Below are 13747 nucleotides of genomic sequence, written 5' to 3'. Positions count from 1 at the left end.
AGGTGTATAATCCATCTTACATTACTTTTGGTGTAAGCTGTGGGGTAGGGGTTGAGATTTAACTTTTTTCATACATTTGTCCAAACAGTGTATTATATTTTTCATTTCTGGTTTCTTTACTGTTCAATTTATCACAATATCTAGGATTATGCTAGATATCATAATTCCTTGATTATGTAGCTTTATAATAATTTTTTAATCAGTTAGCTTTATTAAATAATGAAAATTAAACTAGGTAAATTTTAAATATTGATCTGGCTTTGTGAATTAATTAATAAATTGAGCAGCATCCCATCTAACACCAGTACAGGGGAACTCCAAAGGGCTATAGAAAGGAATAGGTTTTTAAAGGCCTGAGAAAGAAGTTATACGCAGAAGAAAATAATCATATCATGTAAGCTAACCTTTCTTTGGGAACAAAAGGGTCTTATTAGGTGGATTATCTCATTTTAAAAAAGGGTCTTATTAGCTGGATTACCTCCTCTTCTTTTGGGGAATGAATAGGGTCCTGTGATAGATTGCCTTATTGGTACTGACTGGAAAAGCCCTACCAGTTAAGACTATTTCTGGGAAGGTCGGAACTATAATTAAGTTGGGTATTAAGCCCTCATTTGGTAACCACTTAAATCTTCTAACATTGTTCTTCTTTCTTCATCATTGTTGTGGCTTTTCTAGTTCCTTAGCATGTCATGTCATTTATTAAGTTCTTACCTTTCAATTTCAAATATTCCTAGTCTTTTTGTGATGCTGGAGATTTGATTCTATAAACTACGTTTCTCCTTTGACAGTTATCTCCATATTAAGCTCTGCCAATCCAGCGCACTACAGTCCCCTCCAAGGTGAGGGACTATGCGTTAGTTGTTTGTTTTTGTTGGGAAACTTTCTGAAAGCTTGAAGTTCCTAGAAATATTACTTTAGAATCTCCCCAGTGGCAATCAAGCCCAGGCTCTCATCCTTCCTTTATACTCCCAGCTCCATTTGCACTATGAGGGCCTCACATTCAAGGTTTACCTGAATTTTCTATGTGGCTACCACTCAAAAATAGATATACTCTCATCTGTGGCATAGCCTGTTTGAACCAGAGAAAAGGCCAGAGATGCTTCAAGTGTGGTGTAGAAGGGGATCTCAGGCTCAGGTCCAGTTGTTAATTTGGTAACATAGGCCTTCTCACCTCAGAAAGGTGAAAGAGAGCAATAGTGAATGTCCTAGAGCACAGAGTCCAGGGCGTGGAAACTCTTGCCTGCCTCTAAAGGTAATTCTGCTTGTAACACACATTAATATATTCAAGACATGTAATAAGGTTTATGTATTTTGTGACTGACTGTATAATATGCCAATTATTGAACAGCCAAAAAGAAGTAGCCCTATTTTTCCAAAGTAAGTATTCAGGAAGAGGCAATTACTTCTTCTTACAGTGCTCTATTGTTTGGATTTGTTGTAATGAGTATATACAAGCTGTATAAAAATAGGCTGAAAAAAAGACATGTGCAGTGCTTAAAACTGACGGTGAAATAATATAGAGAACATCCAAAAAACTCTTGTGACTTAACATGAAAAGTAGAAATACCACAAAAGAAGTTGGCAAGGGATATGAGCAATTTAGGAACAAAAATAAGTAAGGGACCTAACAAACATAAAGAGAAAATCTCAAAATCCTGCTCATTCAGATAATGCAAATTGAAACAAGATTATCTATCACTATTTATTACTAGATCCTCACAATTTAGAAGTCTAAATAATCCATCTTAAATTATAAAAATATCTCTGCAACATAAACATTGGGTAATGGCAGGAAATTGGTCATTAAATCATCAAATATGATTTTAGGCAAGTAGTTCCCAGTGGTGCATGGAATATTAAAGAGGGCAAAATATAGTACATATCCTGTTGGTGTTTGTAGACTTTTTGAAGGTAAATTTAGCAACAGTCTATAATAGGGAAAGAGAAAATCTAATGCGCTAGGGAAAATATATGTGTTTCAGTTTGAGCTGTATCTTGAAGAAAGTTAAACATGAATGATCAGATAAAGGAGAATGACCAGAAACCAAGAAAGTAGGAGCAGAGCAGTCCAGAAGGAAATTAATGATTTGAATTAGTGTGTGTATATAAATACAACAAAAATATTAATATACTTCCGGATTCCATGGTAAGATTTTAAGTCCCCATGCTCTGTAAGACAGCAGAAGACAACTGCAGGCACAGAGTGAAATTATCATATTTACATAGGAGAATTATGATGTCCATTAGATTATCATAGTCATTTGTTTGCTCAAATTTTTGGAATCTTTTTAATCTCCCACCATTCCTTTCTCTTTGTTCATGCCTGATGTTTCAATGGCAGTTGGAGTTAGTCCTACCAGGCCAGCATCCCAACATAACCAAAAGGAAGATTTCTATCAGGGGACACACACAAGAATCCAGGAAATGTTTTAAAAAAATTAATTAATAGATGCCTAAAATATATAAGTTTTAAACAGCAGGATTTTACTTTGTCTTTCTGTGTTTATTCTTCTTCTTATTCCTTTGTTTTATATATCCATTGTTTTACACACACACATACACACTAATGTGTGCACATAAGCACTCACATACACACATTCTTTCTAAACAAATGTAAAGGGATTAGCCCCTTACATAGTTTACCTTCTGGAATGTATCAATTCTGAGTCTATTGGTTGTGAGCTTTTTTATGTTAAGAGTTCTAGAAAGTAATTTTACAGATACTGTTGGGTACAGAATTCTGTTAGTTGAGTACCAGGAATCTGGATCCTTTTGGTCACATTTTAGTTTGTTGCTCTAAGAATAAGATGAATAGCACCTTCTATGCTTCTAGAATTTCTCTGAAGCACTATAGTTAGATTGCTTTTATGTAGATTTATCTCAATGTACAGATGCATATTTGTAAAAAATAAAGAAACTTGTCTAGTTGAAGAATGATTCCAGACAAGTGCATTTTTAGCTAGTGAATATAGCTTCAGACTTTTACTAAATTAAGATTGGTTTTCTATTTACTATTATCACATATATTCACTCTTCTAGTTAAGTAGTAAAGGTCACAAATGCCTACAAAGAATGAAGGGTGGAGTCAGTTCTAGGAATTGATTTGAATGAATTATTAATATAACAAAGGCAAGAACATCATGAAATCACCCTTTTGATTGTGTGTGATTAGTAACAAAGAATCCAAATGGAAAGTCATTTTAGAAAAAAAAAATAAAGAATAATCAAACTGCTTAGCATCAGTTAATGAATATTGATTGTGCACTGTGTCTCCATCAGTGTTTTGCTAGTCAAGACTGTGTTGCAGATGAATATTCTTCCTATTACTGTCTTCACTTGTTACTGAGTTTTAAGATAGAGGCAAAATTCTTCATTTAGTATTTGAAGTAGCGTTTGTACCATTTAACTTAGATAAGTAATGTTATCTGAATTTGTAACTTGCAATTGACCAAGAAGAAAACTCTTTCACCCAATCATTTCATTTAAATTTATTTTTATTCATATACTCAGAAAATGCTTTTATTTCAATTTATTTCATAAGGTCTTTTTAAAAGTTCAAATATATGTGTATTAAAATGTATTACTACTCCACTCACATAGTAATGTCCTTTGGTTAGAAAAGTCAGTTCACATTTATTGCATTCATTTTAGTCTCTCTGATTAGATTTTAACTGAAACACTTTGAGTTGCTCTAGGCTAGAACGCTTAGAATGGAAACAATGCTTCTGCTTATTTCTTTTCCCATTGTATAACTGGAAAAAAATATCTCGTGGGATTCTTGTTCCCCTGTACTCCTGGGAAAAACCACATCAGGTTCTTGTTGCCCAGGGGTCAATTACTAGCATCAAGTACATGGCCTATAATAAAAGTGACACTAATCTACCTATTATGATTTCCTGTTTTTTAAAATAATAAAATATGTACATTCTACATTTCTTTTAACCAGTTGCTAGCCTTTGCTGCTTCTTTTACCATCAGAAAGGAGCACTTGACCAAAATGTATGGAGTTAGTCCTATGCCAGATGGTATAAACAACCCAGATCTTCAGTATTATAAATTTAAGGAGTTGTGCAGAACTTCAGATATCAACATCAAATGATTCCCACTGATGATCTGTCTCTAATGGTGTGGCACAGTGATGATAATGGCATCCTCTTTTATTCACTTGTGCCTACTATATACTGGAAACTGCTGTGGACAGTTGTTGCTTTGGTCAACTAAGCATCATTTTTCCTTCTGGTAGAAGCCTACTTGCTTACTTTTGGCAAAATACCTTTTCCTGTTGCTTGCACTTATGATCTACCACATTGATGACTTATTTTCAATCCATCAGTAAATCCTGTTGGCCTCCTACTTAAATTATATCCATTACTGGCCCCTTTGTGTCATCTGAAAGCTACCCCTGCCTCTCACCTAAGTTATTTCAAGAGCCTCCTTACTGGTTTCCTGGCCTTCTGTCTTCCCCAGCTTAGCTCTTTATGCTCTGTTCTCCACATAGCAGCCAGCATGATTTTACTAAAATGTAAGCAAAACAATTTTATTTGTCTTCAAGATTCTCCATTCTTTTCTCATCTTACAATAAAAATCAAAGTCCCTTCTGGGACTTCCATGATCTAGCCTCCTGCTGTTTCTTAGCTCCGACTACACCCTACACTGCCCACCTTCATGCCACTCTAGTCACATAGGACATTTGCATTTTCTGTTCTTTCTGCCTAAAAAAACCTCTTTGCCCAGATGTATTCATGAATTGCTCACTTACTTCTGAGTATTCAAACAGTGCTTTGATCTGAATATTTGAACAGTGCTCCATATAGAGTAAATAATCATCACATTTTTACTGAAGGTCTGACTGACTGCCAGGCAAGGTTCTCTGCCCCCCTCTGACAAGGGAGAGTCACATATCCTAGGAGTATTAATCTCAATTTCTCTTTCACTCTTTCTTTCTCTCACTCTCTTTCTTTCTGAGGAAATTGGTTATATGTAGTGAGTAAGATCAAAAAGAGGTAAAATTCATTCTTGATAAAAATCTTTGATTTTTTGATGCTCAAAGATTTGAGTTCTAAACATGATCCCCAATGTTTTCTGACTAGTGTCAGATTTTTAATTGTCATTTCCTTTTCTTCAGTATAAACTCCTCTCTGTTCCCAGTTACTCAACCACCTGTGCAAACAACCCCAGTAGTATCAGAATCCCTTCATTCCCATTCCACTTCTGTGGGCCTCTGAGGCTCTCTCTAATCTTTAAGGACTGTAGCGCATCCAGTAGCAGAGAGAAGTGCACTATATAAACATGCTCTTCACATTAGGTCAAACATTTTAACATGAGTTGCATCATAGAGACTATTTCTAGTTCTGATGGACTATAAAAAGAAAAATATGAAAGATACCAAAGACTTGGTTAGAACATGTGGACTTTGTTAGAACATTACATAAATATGAAATGTACATAGCATATGGAAAATATATAGAATTTTTAACCAAACATATATTCTTCTAATCAATATTTTCTCATATAAATTGCCATGCAAAGCAGTTATAAATTTATGCAATGATTTTCCCTTTCCCCTCCTCAAAACCCCACATTAGAAAACTTGAACTTCCTTCTTTTTTTTTTTTTTCCTTTGAGTTCACTATTCTAGGTGGCCCAAAAGGTCTATAAACGATCTTCAAAACCCCTATCAAGTGAATACTGGTTACAAATGGAGACGTGAGATCTTATGACTTAGAAAAGGCAAAAAGCATATATTCATCAATGCATTAGTTTAACAAATATCTGTAAGCCCTCTACTATATATCAGGTGCTCTCTTTTTTTAAGATTTATTTATTTTAGACAGAGGAGCACACAAGCAGAGGGAGAGGCACAGGGAGAGGGAAAGGAAGAGAATCTCAAGCCTACTCCCTACTGAGTGTAGAACCTGATGCAGGGAGTATCTCAGGATCCTGACATCATTAACTGAGGCAAAATCAAAAGTTGGCTGTTTAACCAACTAAGCCACCCAAGCACCCTATACCAGGTACTCTTACAAGTTCAGGTATCCAGTGGTCACTAAGAAATGGTCTATGTTACCATATTTCTTGATAGACATTTGCCCATTTGCAATTAAATTCTCTACCAATTTTGTGAGGACAGTCCTCCAAATATTTTTTTGCCTTTATTTTTCTTTTCTTTCTTTTCTTTTCTTTTTTTTTTTTTTTCTCTTTTAGAGAGGGAGAGAGAGGACAGGAAGGGCCAAAGGAACAGGGAGAAACTCAAGCCGACTCTGTACTCAGTGTGGAGTCCTATGTGGGCTCAATCTCACAACCCTGAGATCATGACCTGGCCCCAAACCAAGAGTCAAATGCTAAACTGACTGAGCCACACAGGTGCCCCTGAGGATATTTTATATTATTAAAATGTTTATCTCTAAATTAAATATTCTATTTGTAATTTATTGTTTATTTTACCAATTTTATTAGAAATAAGTAAACAGATTGTGTCCCCTTTCCAACTTTATCTCTAAAATCTATTTGACGAAAATAGAAGTTAAAGAAATATGCACTACTTGGAGTGCCTGTGTGGCTCACTTGGTAGAGTATGCCACTCTGGATCTCAGGGTTGTAAGTTTAAACCCCACTTGAGGTATAGAGATTACTTAAAAATAAAATCTTTAAAAAAATAAATAGACACTACTTCTCAAAATAGATGCTCAGTCGTGGAGGATAATTATATGGAATAAATATATTTTTTCAAGCCTTGGTAATTTTAAATGCAATGATGGATTATCTGATTTTGTTTACCTTTATATATTTACAATAAAATGTTACTTATAAATTATGTAATAATTCTTAAAATTAAATTCCATACTACATATTAGTTACTATATAGAAATCTTATATAATTACATAATTCTACACAAAAATATTCAAACTTTAGTATTTAGTAACTACAATATAATGTCAACATTATTATTAGTAAGGGTGTTCAAATTTAGTATACTGCTGGACTTTGCCAAAATTTAGAATTTAATATACTATGAATACTAGAAAATAAATTTTGCTTTCTAAAGGTCATAATTATAAAAAATGAAAAGCTATTTTTCCTCCTGGGTTGAGCATTCACACTTCTAATTAAATTCACTCCTAGGTCAGAGCACACTCGTCCAGTATAAGCCATTCCAAATTCTCCTGATGACAGCATGACACATTGTAGGAGCTTAAATAGATTCAATAGGTGAGTTATGAGCAACCAGACAAATGTCATCATGGACAATCTACAATCCTAAAATAATCCATTTCAAGAGATTTAAAATTGTGTATATTGATTCAAAAATTCTTTCATCTCAGAGAAAATAACCACATTTATTTTTCTTAAACTGCTTTAAAACTGTTTCTTCAGAAATAGATTTTCCAAGTGTCAGTGATTTTAAATGTCAAAAAAATGAAACTTTCTACAGTTAGTTATGATAAATCAAAAAATGGATGAACTCAGTAAATGAAAGAGTAAGTAAAGAAGAAATGAATTTCATTGTTTCCCAATGAGATTGAGTTTATGTCTAATTGAGATGATGTATTTTCATGTTTCTGTTCTCCAAATTTGACAGTAGTGTATTGATTTGGATTTTTCTCTGAGTATTGCATGCAAATAAATATTTTTTCCTTAAATGCATTTGGCCCCCCTTTGCCAATGCAGAAATATTTATAATTCTAAAATCTTTTTTTTTTTAAATATATGAGTTTGAAGTGAATCTAACTGCAACTTTTTATTTTTGAGGCTAGTCCAACAGCCTATATCCAATGTGATATTTCCTTATAATTCATTCACTTTCATAGGCATAATTAGCCCCTAAAGTTTGGATAAAAGATGGAAAACCCTTATTCCAGGTGTATTTGCATCTTTGAAAGTTCACCAAATGTAAGGAAAAATAACAACAACCAAACCTAAAAAAACAAGATTACAGAATTGGCTACACTACTTGATTACTCTATTACCTTCAGTAATTTGTCTCATATGGCTTCAATATGTTTTTTTTTTCTTTTTTTGCAGAGAAATCCATATAAATAGGGTTTAAATATTTTTTTTAATCTTTGAAAAAAAAAACTTATATTTGGATAGGTTGGGGTAGGTTTTGTTTCTTTGCCTGTTTTATTTCCAATCTAGACAACTATACAGATAATAATTTGTAGTATTTGACATCCTTTTCAGTGTCATTGTTTTTCATTATTCTTCAAAATAACTCTTTTTTTTTAAATAACTAATATATTTTTTGAGTTTCAAAGCTTGTTTGAAAGGTACAGTATTCATTTTTTATTTTGTATGGTTTATTTGGATTGATTTTTAGAACTCACTAATGTTTCTGTGTTTCTCAACTTAGTGCTATTCATAGCCTTCAGTTATTTTTCTGTCCTAATTTTAGCCCATTTATTGTATTTTCAAAATATATTTCTCACTGAATGCTGAATAATGCCTGCTTATAAACTTCACAAATCAAACACAAAAGATATGTTTGGCTTATAGAAAATAGTGTGACAATCACTGATCCCATGAAAGGTTAAAAATTTATAAAACATGTCAGGTGTCATGGACATTAAATGGGGGAAATTGTGGTCCTTTTAGTTTGCATGAATACATATAGCAATTTGTATTTGTATAGAAGCTGGGCTGAAACAACTGAAAGATCAGGACCCCCAGAGCACAGGGCATCTATCCCTGTTCATAGTTGTAGCGACCCTAAAGAAGCACATATTGCAAAACTACTGTTGACAGTTTGGACAGTGTGGACTTACTCCAGCTGGCACTGAAGAGGCATCCCAAAGGGAGAATGTACTGGGTTACAAGGGCCCAAATGTCCATCATCCGTCAACCATCCACTCATCTCTGACTTGGGTTCGTTTCACTTTATCTTTGGGACACAGACACCATGCCTTCCATGGCATCTGACAGAAACCACACCAGATTGTGAAAATAAAAATAAATTTTTATAGCTGAACTTTCAGATCACTCTTAATGTTTTTTTTGAAAAGTCTGTCATTTCTATTGGAATGCCTGCTTAGTAAATCCCAGATGTGCTGACTGATGTTCCGAAGGGAGTTACCATTCAGTGCTTGATAAACAATATGGGCCAGTGATAGTTCATTTCCTCATATTGAGTTGCTTTGCTTTGCCAGTCTGCTTTAGTAATCAACCCCGTGACTTTATGGGCAACCCGTCTAAGCAGCCCTCTTTTAGACAAAGAGTATTTATCTTATGATAAATGAGATAGGTAATGACCCATAACTACTTACACATAAAATTCCATCACTGATTTTTACATGATTTTGTTATGTCTTGCTGTTTTTTCTTTAAGATGTTTTATTTATTTACTCATGAAAGACAGAGAGAGACAGAGACATAGGCAGAAGGAAAAGCAGGCTCCCTGTAGGAAACCTAATGAGGCACTTGATCTCAGGACTCTGGGATCAACCTGAGCCAAAGGCAGGTTCTCAACCACTGAGCCACCCAAGTGTCCCTGTTAATGTCTTGTTTTAATTTCATTTATACTATTGGCTCCTTTGCATCCTGTTTTATATTGTAATAGTCGTGAATATAACTTAAAAGTTTTCATTGTAACAGCAGAATGGATAAAACCATGGAAATCTTGAGAAAATCTATTTGATTCCCCTTTCCTAATACTGTTATCACAATAGATTGCACAGTACTGTCTATAAAATAACATGAAACAGAGATTTAACTACTCTTAGTAATTTTTTTTTAACAAAGGTTTTTTCTTGGATATCATGACATGGTCTAAGCTTTCTTCTTTGTTTGCTGTTATATAGATTGCCATGATTGGAAAGGATTTGTGGTAATTTTCTTACTGTGTGATTTACAGCCAGTGGTATCTCCTCATTTTGTTGAAGTCTTTCAATTAGCCAACCATTAACACCAATTGCTATATATTAATAGGCAACACCTTAATTCTCTGTTTGACATTGGATCTTTTTATAAGCAACCCAAATTGCACTTTATTGTGATGCTTGGAGTTAGGTCCATATCCAGCAGGAACATTTTTTTTTGTAGTCTCTAAATGCCCTACTACTTTTATAAACCCATACAGTATTATTGACTTATTGAACTGTGGGAATCCACTTAATCAGCCAACAACTCTGAGCAGTCTATGGTCCATAGAGAAGTAAAAATGAGATTCCTTGCCTTCAGCATTCTTAGGATATTTTGAAGGTGACAAGCCATGAATAAAAGGAATCAAAGAAAGAATTGACAGAGGGCAAAACATGGTAAGACTGATCAAAGGGAGTTGGAAACCAAGGCCGGGGGTTACAGTGACCAGAGCCCTCTGGAGAACAGTTGAGAGTGAGAGCAAAAGTAGAATGCCAAGGTTGATGATAGATAGAACTAAACATTAAAGGATGGGTAGGTACACATTGGCAATTTGAGGAGATGGCATTTGAGGAGGTTGATCCTTATAGGTGGAGGATTGGAAGTCTAGGCAGAAAGGCACAGACACAAGAAAGCAAATGGAATTGTGAAAAAAATATGGTTAAATTATTTTGCTTAGTAGTGATATGCATATAGAGAGGTAAATCCAGTTGAAGAGTTTGGATTCCAAAACTCAGAGTTTTATATACCAGGTCAAGTAGCCTGGGTCTACTAAGTAGGCTGTATGAATCCCATATGATAAAATCTAATTTCAGAAAAATCAGTAGGTGGTATGAACGTGAATCCTAATAACCAGGTTTGAAGCAGGAAGAAAAGAGAATACTCCTTACGATGTTTCAGGTGGTATGCAGAGGTCTACAAGAGAGTGTCAGCCGTAAGAATGGAAAGGCATGGCAGGACCGAAAGTTACACAGAAACTAAAGAGCACATAATCAAGGTAAGCCTGAAATTGGTTTTGTCAAGAAAATTACGACTTCAGTTTTTGAAATGCCAAATACGAAATGAAAACGGAATACCTCTTAGTTGTTTTAGATGCAGGATCAGAATCTAGGAAGATTAAATACAAGGGACAAAGATTTTGGAGTTGAGCTTCGAGGTTTCTATGAAAATTCTGAGAGCACAGCTCAGTTACTAATTATCAGTGAAGCTTCCTAGAACACTAAATCCTTTCACAAGTGTTTGCATTGAGGAAAATGTGCTTTCCCTTACCAAAGGCTAGATTCCTTTGAAACCTTTCCCCTATTCCAGTGTCTGTGAGCTATATCCCATAGTTCACAAATTCAAAACCATCAGTGAAAAATTAGCTCCAAGTACCCATCTTACTGCCATTAGACTAGCAGCAAGATTTATTTTTATGAATTTCCATAGGAAATAACACATTCCCATAGGACAGAGACATGTTTTCTTTTTTTAAAGCACTTATCCAATATCACATACCATATATGTACTTCATACATTCTTCCACTGATTATTAAGAATTTCCACAAGTACTTCATTGTTCACTCAGGATACATGTATCAGGACAAAGATTTCAATCTCTCATTTTATTTCTTGATAAACACCCTATTATTAAGTATCGATTCAGTCCTAGAAGTAGGAATCAGTGTTCTGCTTACTTACATTAAAGGCATTTTTGAAAGAGTAAGAAACAAGTAAATATCCAATGAGATATATCTCATTTAGATTTATAACTTATGAAATCTATGCTGAAGGGAACTTGGTTATTCGACATTCACTTGTATTATAAGCTATAATATCTATTAACATTATGAAAATTAAGTATCAATGATATCAGATATATTCCAGAGTTTTGCAAAAGCTGTATCTTGCTCAAGAAGCCTCAATCAAATTAAAACTATTTTATAGCGTTTTGAAGACTGGGGAGGCCCTTATCTGACCATCCTCATCTTTAAAGCTGATTGCCTCATTTCTGGTCTCGAGGATCCTAGGGTGACTGGAACCTGCTAGACTCTTAGAGTGATGGATTCAATATGGGTGCAAATCCTTTTCCATTCCTTTTTTTTTTTTTTTTAATAAATTCAGAGACTTTTTTTTTTAATTTTTTTTTTATTTATTTATGATAGTCACAGAGAGAGAGAGAGGCGCAGAGACACAGGCAGAGGGAGAAGCAGGCTCCATGCACCGGGAGCCCGATGTGGGATTCGATCCCGGGTCTCCAGGATCGCGCCCTGGGCCAAAGGCAGGCGCCAAACCGCTGCGCCACCCAGGGATCCCTCCTTTTCCATTCCTAACCTAGAGAAAGGGAATCTATATTTCTCTCCCTCTGAAACTGGGCTAGCCTTAGGACCTGACTGGACCAACAGAATGTGGTGAGGTGACCTTGTATAACTCCTGAAGCTTCACCTTAAAAGCTCTGCAGTGTCCAACTTTACCACTTGACAAGTTCTCTCTTAGAAGCCAGCCACATGTCAGGCATCCGACTACTTTGACCCCACCATGCTGTGGAGCGGCCATCTGCATGACCCTGCCCAAGTCACTTAGCATGCTAACTTGAAAATGAGGAGAATAATATCTCTTGTATTTTCTTGATATTCTGAAGATTAACTAATTGGCCAAAAGTTAGAATGTTTATATTAGTATATATATATATATATATATATATATATATATATATATATATATTTTTTTTTTTTTTTTTTTTTTTTTTTTTTTTTTGCTTAAGTCACTTAGCATGCTAACTTGAAAGTGGGGAGAATAATATCTTTTGTATTTTCTTGATATTCTGAAGATTAATTAGCCAAAAGTAAGAATGTTTATATTAGTATATGTTTAATTTTTTAGTATATATTTCTGAGCACATGTATTTTTATGAATATGTATTTAAAAAGTTAAAACCAACTCTGCAAATGATTCTTTTGGTATTTAAGAAAAGGCACTCCATTTATTTTTAACCAAACATTTTCATGTTGGATGTGGAAAACTAAGTGATTGAATAATATTGAAAAACACAATGAGTGAAAAACTTAAAGTATATCAACAGAAAATGGTGACTGTGTTTTGTGTTGTCTCGCATGCCTGTACATGTGTGTGTATATACCTCATGTATTATGTTGTAAAAATATGTACAAATTCTTTACAGTAAAGATCTTTATAAAATCCTATATAATTCTCTCTTGAAACCCTACCTCCTTCTTAAATCTCCTTTTGCCCTCCTTCTGTGTTTCAAAATTCCTGGATCAGCACAACTATATTCTAGTTCATCCTACCAGCCTACTTGTCACCTCAGTTTTATATACGTATATGTTATTCTTTCTCAGGAATCTCATTACTCTGGATATAGATCTGCTTTCTAGGTTACCAGCTTAAAGAGTAATGTTTAAATTTTTTTTAATTGAAAACAGTCAAGTGTTATAATTAAGGAACGAATAAAAATGATTAGCCGCCACATACAGTTCATTACCTCAGTGCTGTGTCCTAATAACAGCTTTTTACATCAGTAAATCCACATCGGGATCTTCAGCATCGTGGAAGCAGAGGGTAGGATGCTGTTTTTGAGCACAGCACAATCTCGACTCAGCACATTAGTGCCCTGTGCACCCTCATCTGTCCTCTACCTGGAGGAGTGGTGTGGCTGTGGGAAGGTAGCCTGTGAGGATACAGGAGGCCTGGGCTTCAGTCTTCACCATTAGTAACTTTTCTCGCTCTGTTTACTGAGGTGTATAATGGAGGATATCATTACTTTCTCAATGATTTATAATTACAAAATATGAAACAGTCCCTATGAACAGGTAGGAACAAGTAGGGCCAAATAGGATATTCTAAGGTGTGGCAGTGACATTTTTTGCATGGGTCACATAGGTCAAAGTTGCTTGG

The 13747-nt window shown here is 34.7% G+C and overlaps 1 long non-coding RNA gene across 1 annotated transcript in view; it reads left to right on the top strand.

The window, feature by feature from the left end:
- LOC140612313 (uncharacterized) overlaps positions 1-10851 on the top strand; it is a 394544-nt gene extending 383693 nt beyond the window's left edge. The window contains exon 4 of the long non-coding RNA XR_012013595.1: positions 10754-10851. This is a non-coding gene — a long non-coding RNA (uncharacterized lncRNA). The remainder of the gene's footprint in view (positions 1-10753) is intronic.
- Positions 10852-13747: the final 2896 nt, after the last annotated feature.

This window comes from Canis lupus, chromosome 2 (genome assembly GCF_048164855.1).
Source record: "Canis lupus baileyi chromosome 2, mCanLup2.hap1, whole genome shotgun sequence".
Taxonomy (NCBI): domain Eukaryota; kingdom Metazoa; phylum Chordata; class Mammalia; order Carnivora; family Canidae; genus Canis; species Canis lupus.
This window is presented reverse-complemented; position numbering and strand designations above follow the sequence as displayed.